We start from the raw sequence: 8,230 nt of genomic DNA, 5'->3' as shown, positions 1-8,230 counted from the left end.
AATTGCTCTGGCTAGGAATTCCAGTACTATGTTGAATAGGAGTGGAGATAGTGGGTATCCTTGTTTGGTTCCTGATTTTAGAGGGAATGGTTCCAGTTGTTCTCTATTCAGTATAATGCTGTCTGTAGGTTTGTCATATATAGCTTTTATAATGTTGAGGTACTTTCCTTCTATTCCTAGTTTTCTTAGAGCTTTTATCATGAAATGATGTTGGATCTTATCAAAGGCTTTTTCTGCATCTACTGAGATGATCAAGTGGTTTTTGTCTTTACTTCTGTTAATGTGGTTCATTACATTTATTGATTTTCGTATGTTTAACCACCCCTGTATTCCTGGGATGAAGCCTACTTGGTCATGGTAAATAATCTTTTTGATGTGTTGTTGAATTCGGTTTGCCATTATTTTGTTGAGGATTTTTGCATCAATGTTCATTAAGGAGATTGGCCTATAGTTCTCCTTTTTGGAGGTGTCTTTGCCTTGTTTTGGGATAAGTGTAATATTGGCTTCATAAAATGTGTTAGGCAGCTTTCCTTCCCTTTCTATTTTGTGGAATAGTTTAAGGAGGGTTGGTATCAGTTCTTCTTTAAAGGTCTAATAGAATTCAGCAGAGAATCCATTAGGTCCTGGACTTTTCTTTTTGGGGAGACTCTTGATTGCTGCTTCAATTTCATTTTGTGTCATAGATCTATTCAGGTGATTAATTTCCTCTTGGTTCAGTTTTGGATGATCATATGTATCTAGAAATCTGTCCATTTCTTTAAGATTTTCAAATTATTTTCATATAGGTTCTCAAAGTAGTCTCTGATGATTTTCTGGACTTCCCTGGTTTTTGTTGTTATCTCCCCTTTTGCATTCCTGATTCTACTATTTTGGGTTTTTTCTCTCCTCATTTTAGTCAGGTTTGCCAGGGGTCTATCCATCTTGTTTATTTTTTCAAAGAACCAACTTTTTGTTTCATTAATTCTTTGAATGGTTTTTTTGGTTTCTGTTTCACTGATTTCAGCTGCTATTATTATTATTTCTCTCCTTGTATTTGTTTTAGGATTTGCTTGTTCTTGTTTTTCTAGGAGTTTGAGATGTATCATTAGGTCATTGATTTGGGATCTTTCAGTATTTTTAATATATGCACTTATGACTATAAATTTTCCTCTCAGGACTGCCTTAGCTGTGTCCCATAGGTTCCAGTAGGTAATGTTTTCATTTTCATTGACTTCCAGGAACTGTTTAATTTCCGCTTTTATTTCATCAATGGTCTATTGTTCATTAAGTAATGAGTTATTTAGTTTCCAGCTGTTTGCATGTTTTTTCTCTTTATTTTTGTTGTTGACTTCTAGTTTTACTGCATTGTGATCAGATAGTGTGCACGGTATAATTTCTATTTTCTTCTATTTGCTGAGGCTTGCTTTGTGCCATAGGATATGATCTATTTTGGAGTAGGGTCCATGGGCTGCTGAGAAGAATTTATATTGTGTAGAAGTTGGATGAAATGTTCTGTAGACATCAAGTATGTCCATTTGATCTATTGTATATTTTAGAGCTTAGATTTCTTTATTGATTTTTTGTTTGGATGACCTATCTATTGATGATAATGGGGTGTTAAAGTCTCCCACAACCACTGTGTTGGAGTTAATATATGCTTTTATGTCTTTCAGGGTATGTTTGATGAAATTGGGTGAGTTGTCATCAGGTGCATATAGGTTGATAATTATGGTTTCCTTTTGGTCTATTTCCCCTTTTATTAGTATGGAATGTCCTTCTTTATCTTGTTTGACCAATGTTGGTTTGAAGTCTAATTTGTCAGAGATAAGTATTGCTACTCCTGCCTGTTTCTGAGGGCCATTGGCTTGGTAAATCTTCTTCCAGCCTTTCATCTTAAGCCTATGCTTATTTTGGCAGTGAAATGGGTTTCCTGTAAGAAACAAATTGTTGGATCTTCCTTTATAATCCATTTCATCAAGCAGTGCCTTTTGATGGGTGAATTAATTCTGTTAACTTTAAGTGTTAGTACTGATAAGTATGTGGTGATTTCTGTCATTTAGTTGTTTTAGTTGTTTGAAGGTTTGATTGAGTGTACTTAAGTTGAGGTTATTGTCTACTTTCTTGCTTTTTTTTCCTGTGGTTTGGTGCTGCCTGTACATTTTGTTTGACCATATCCAGTATCATCTCTAAAGTTCTCATTGAGTACCTGTAGTATGTATTCTTTTAAATTATTCTTGTGGGCTTCATTGGGTTCTTTGGCATAGTTTATCTTCATTTTGTTGAAGTATGGATCTGAGTATCTGTTTTCTTCATTTTTCTCTGGTTCCTGTACTAATTTTTTGCTGTGGGGAAACTGGTTTCTCTGTTTTTTCTGTCTTCCCATCATTGCCCTTGGTGTTGTTATTGTCCCCGTACTGTGTGCAATTAAGTATTTTCTGTCTTATAATAATAGCACTAGTGATATTTAGAATGGAAGGGTGATAAGGGATGGAAAGCAAAGAAGTTAAAGGAAAAGGGAAAAACAAATAATCAAGTAGAAAAAAAATGAAACAAAAAACAAACAAAAGAAGTTTCAAAGGTATAAACAGGGAGCGTTAGTGTAGTAATTGACATTAAGCTGAACAGGCCTTAGAGAGACAGAGAGAGGATTGAAAATAAAAAATAAAAAGAATAAAGGTAAGAACAAAAATAAAACATACGTAAATGAAAGAAAAAATATATATAAATAAAATAAAACAAAATGAAAAATAGAAAAAAAAAAACCTCTAAGTTCAAATGCAATGAAGTTTCAGTCTTAATTATTATGGTGTCTATCTCAGCCTCCAATCCTGGAGATGGTGCCTGAGATGTTGTTCTGTAGTTGTCTCATCAAAGGGGACGCATAAAGTAGAACAAAACTGCACACACAAAAAAAATACAAAAACAACAACAAGAAAAAAAACCCACAAGTGTCCCAAGTTCAAATGCAATACAGTTTCAGTAAGTTTTTCAGCATGCAGGTGTAGTTTGGTTGTTTTCTCATCAAAGGTAGGGAGAGAGAAAAAAAAGAGTCTGGAGACAGGTCTTTGAATGGCTATCTGTGGCTGTGGCTTGTCTGCCCACTTCTGTCAGCCTGCTGTTGCTGGTGGCTTTATTTATGCAGATCTCAGGAGTGAGCTTAACACTCACCTGGCCCCACAGGGTTTGTTTATTCAGAGTTCTCTTGTGTGCGAGCCACTGCTACAAGCTTTCCCCTTTCCAAGCCTACTGGGGGAGGTGACACTGCACTCGCTTTCTCTGGCCTGCGTGTTTGTTTACAGCTCACGTGGGAAGTGGGTCTTCCTCCCTCTCCTGTGGAGTTTTCCTCCCACCATAGCTTTTACAAGCTTCCCCACTCCTGATTGCTGGGTTTGTGCTGCTCCTGCTGGCCGGTGTGTTTGTTTACACATCACGTGGGAAGTGGGTCTTCCCCCCCTCTCCTGTGGAGTTTTCCTCCGTCCACCACTCTCACAAGCTTTCCCACTCCTGGTTACTGGGCGCATGCCCCTGCTCCTGCCTGAGCCTCTCCAGGCAGGCCCGGCTTGTTTATTTACAGTTCCAGGAAGGATTACCTTCCCCCCTTTTTGGTGCTCCGTGCACCCCACCCTCTTTGCAATGTGTCTTTATTGTTCTTATTGCTTATTACTCAGTTTCTCTTTTTCCCCAGGTGGAGTTCAGTCTGTCCAGCGGGCTATGCTGATCTGGCCCAGGGTTGTCTGTGGGAGTGCTGTGTACCACTTAGCTCACCTTGTCTGCGTCTTCCCAAGCCATCTGGGCATGGGCGACTGGCGGCCCAGGGGCCCTCCTGGTTTCTCTGTTTAACGTGAAGTGGAGATTCTCTGCGCTGGCTGGATGTGTGGAGGGGTCAAAGTTTTGCCTCTTCTTGGTGTTTTTGCCTGCAAGGTGTGTCTCCAGTGTCTCTCCAAGATTTCGCTATAGGAGGCATGCTTTCTGCTTCCTCCCTCTAGCCACTATCTTGGAATTCCTAGGGTCATTTGTCAAAAATAAAATATTTGTTGCTGTATAGGTTTGTGTCTCCTTCTATTTTGTTCCATTGGTCTTCATGTCTGTTTGTGTATGTGCGTACCCATACCATGCTGTTTTTATTATCATGGCTGTGTAGTACAGTTTGTGGAGTCAGGTGTACTGATACCTCCAGTGTTGCTAATTTTGCTCAGGATTGCTTTGGCTATTTGAGCTCTTTTGTGCTTCCATATGAACTTCAGGATTGACTTTCTATCTCTATGAGGTATGTCATTGGAATTTTGATAAGTATTGCATTGAACATATGGATTGCTTTTGGTAGTGTAGCCATTTTCACAATATTGATTCTCTTGATTCATGAGCATGATATGTCCTTTCTTTTTCTAATGTCTTCATCAATTTTGTTTTCTTTGGTGATTTACAATTTTGTTATATAGGTTTTTCACCTCTTTAAGCTTCTGCATAACAAAGGAAACAGTCACTAGACTGAAGAGACACCCCACAGAATGGGAGAAAATCTTTGCCAGCTATACATTTGATAAGAGATTAAAAACTAGTATTTACAGGGAATTCATAAACTTAACCTCACAAAGAATCAACAAGCCCACTGAATAAATGTGCAAATGAACTGAACAGAAAATTCTCAAAGCAAGATGTACAAATGGTCAAAAAACACATGATGAAATGCTCAACATCCTTGGAGATAAAGGAAATGCAAACTGAAATGACACTGAGATTCCACCCCACCCCAGTGAGAAAGACTGTCAGCAGTAACACAAATGACAACAAATACTGGTAAGGATGTGGCAAAACTAGGAAACTTATTCACTGTTTTTGGGAATGTAAAGCAGTGTAGCCACTATGGAAAGCTGTATGGAGGTTCCTCAAAAAACTAAAAATTGAACTCTCATGCAATTCAGAGATACCACTCTTGGACATACACCCAAAGGAATCTGTGCCAGTGTACAATACAGCCACTTGCACACCCATGTTCATTGCAGCTCTATTCACAACAGCCAAGCTTTGGAACCAGTCTAGATGCTCCACAACTGATGAATGGATTAAGAAAGTGTGGTATACAACGGAGTATTACTCAGCTATAAAGAAGGTTGTAAGTTTTCCCTCATATAAGACAAATGTACACAAAAATATTATATACATGTCTGAAGGAACTACAGGGTGGCAGAAGAGGGAAGAGAATGTTAGAAGATGAAAAATATTGAAACACATTACAACTGTGTATGAAGATAACACAATGAATTGCAACCTGTTGAATAATAAGGGAGCAGGGTGATAGAGAAAGTGTAAGTAACAAAGGGATTTAATCTGATTAAAGTATGATATATACATGTCTGATATCTTAAGACAAAACTCACTTGAACAATCAATATATGCTTTAAAAAAATTGAAGGACTGGAAAGTAAAACAGGTGTCCTATCTGGTGGTGATTATCAGTGAGAGAGACATGGACAAAAGGAGAAAAAGAGAGGTAGAAAGAGAGTGAATGTATTTTGTTTATATTTATGAAAATAGATCAATAAAAGCTTTTGAAATTGTTCTAAGCAAGGGGAAGCGGGAATAAGGGAGGATGATGGAGAAGGTGAATCTAATTAAGATACATTATAAGCACATATGTAAATGTCACAATATATTCCCCTACATAACTATTGTAAATAAATAGAGTATCAGCCAATATTTTATTTCAAGTCATATTTGGTCCCTTAACAATCAGTTGGATTGCTGAAAACTTTGTTTTTATGTCCTGGATTAGGCCTATGCACAAGTCAGTAGGTTTTTATGAAAATTCATTACATTAATCACATGAATTAAAATATATTCTTTTGTTAATCAGCTTTTGATTGAATATTGCTTGAGCATATAAATCAAGACATATTCCCCCTATTCGATTCCCTGGGAAAATAATTTTGCTACTGTAGGAAAACCAAGCTATGTGATAAATCAATGGTATTAATGTGATACAGTGAAAGTATTAATTATAACAATTATATTCCATCTATAAATGAATAGTTATGAGTAAATGTAAGTCAGTTCTACTTTATTAATAATAGAGATAGACATATTTGAGATACATTTTAGGCAGTTTCAATTTCTCAGTGAGTAGTACAGATAGATATATCTGAAGTATACTTGAAATATTTTGATAGAGGTTATGAAATGTGCTATAAAAATTTATACTACTTAGAATTCCTTAAGGGGAGAAACAGCTGAACAATATAAAAATAAAGAAAGGCAGCATTGACATTTCTTTTTGTCAGACTTTGTTATAAATTCTTACATTCTGTCATTCATTTGGGTATTTCACCCCCATTTAATGGTTAAGACTTTTATTTATTCTAAAAAATATATTTTTGGGGTGAGAGGAAGAGGAAGGGGGTGGGGGGCAGGGTGGGAGAAATGATCCAAACAATTTATGCACATATAAATAAGTGAATAAAGAAAAAATATATTTATTTGAATTTAAGCAGATTGTATAGTTCTGAATACAAAAGCAGAACTATATTTTCAATATACTGAAGTGGAAAAATATTTTTGAACATTTTCAGATAAGGAAAATACCTATTATATAGATTACATTTAACTATTGCTTTTTAAATTCCGTTCTATAAAATGGAGTATGATGTAAAACCAAATATAAAATGTATACACTAATTGCACCAGAGGATACAACATTGTAGAACATTACATGTTTTGAGCAATATTTTCAAACTTTAAGTTTTTTTTCTAACCAGATGCATTGAAATAAAACTGATTTGTGAAAATATTTCCTTTCTGTGACAAGACTTCCACAAATTTCTGCTTACATAATTGACTGTAAATAAATCATATTTCATCATCTAATTGAGTGAATCATACTGTACACATTTTCTACAAGGTAGCCACAAACTTATGAGTTACATATTAGTCTAATTTGGGAAAGGCTTATTTAAAATAATGTTATACTAAAATTAATTTATTCTGTGTCATTTTTCTTATGCCATCAAAGCTTTAAAGCTTTTGGGAGAATAAAAAGTGAACCCCATCAAGATGAGCTTTTTTCTGTCCCCCAAATGGAAAAAAAACTTCTATATATGCTATTCAATTATTACCATATTCTGGTTTCAGATCCAGCTCTGACCTTAATTTCATGCTGTACGCTTCAGTTCTGCTCTGTACACAGAAGTGATAAAACATCTTCAGTGAGTGAATGTATCATGTTTACACAACAGTTGAGTTATTTGGAGTGATTTCATTTTTTAAAAATGCAACAATATGAAACTGCCATTCACTCTGAAGTACTCTTGGAAACTTGTCTTTATTGTGATAAATTATGCCTCTCTGATACCCCTATATAGGGTTCCCTTCTTTTTAGTTTATTAATGGGAATATATTTTTTCAGAACCAGTCATATAGTGTGAATTTTTTTCTTAGTTTTACTTGAATTTTTGTTAATGTGAAAAACATTTTTGTGTAAAGTTAATTTACTGAACTTTATAAGTTTATTAATATTAATGTCACTTGCCTTTAGAGACAAAAATTATAGCAAGCTAAAAGTTTGAGCTATTTCTAAGTTATTGAAGTACACCTTAATAGGATTCTATTGTAGCAAAAGTAGAGTTTTAAGAACATTGAGTTTTCCAAAAAATCTATTAAAGATAACTTGAAACATAGCTCTAACAATATCCTGCCAAGTGTGTGTGTGTGTGTGTGTGTGTTTTAAAGATAATAGGTAAATATTAAAAAGAAAAGCTCAAGTCAGGAGCTGTTAAACTAAGATCTCTACTATAGGGCAGTAAAACATCCAGAAAGTAAGTGGCATATTATGAATGAACGCCAGTTGTTTCAACACTATTTTCAACAGATTTTTGTGGAGTTAGGGTTTTTAAAATTTTAGAATAAATATTTTAAATTTTACAGCAAGTTGGAAACAAATTCATTGTTGAAATTCCCGCAACTATTAGTGATGTCATGGAAATGAAAGCTCTGATTATGCTTCTGAGAAAAAGTTAATATGATACATAGCAGGAGAAGTGAAAATTAATAGGTGTGAAGAAAATAAATAATACTTTATTCTCTAATGGGAACATATTAGTGTTGTCAAGACACAAAGACAGGTTTAGGGCAGTGCATCCTTTGTGCCAAACAAGCCATTTAACAAAGCAACAGAGGCATGTCTCACTGCATTTTAGAAACAGTATCACTTTGCTATAGAGTGCATACCCCGTGTCTCTCTTCCATAGTATAAATTGTT

The sequence above is a fragment of the Castor canadensis genome, chromosome 3 (assembly GCF_047511655.1).
Source record: "Castor canadensis chromosome 3, mCasCan1.hap1v2, whole genome shotgun sequence".
NCBI lineage: Eukaryota > Metazoa > Chordata > Mammalia > Rodentia > Castoridae > Castor > Castor canadensis.
Note: the sequence above shows the minus strand (reverse complement) of the source record.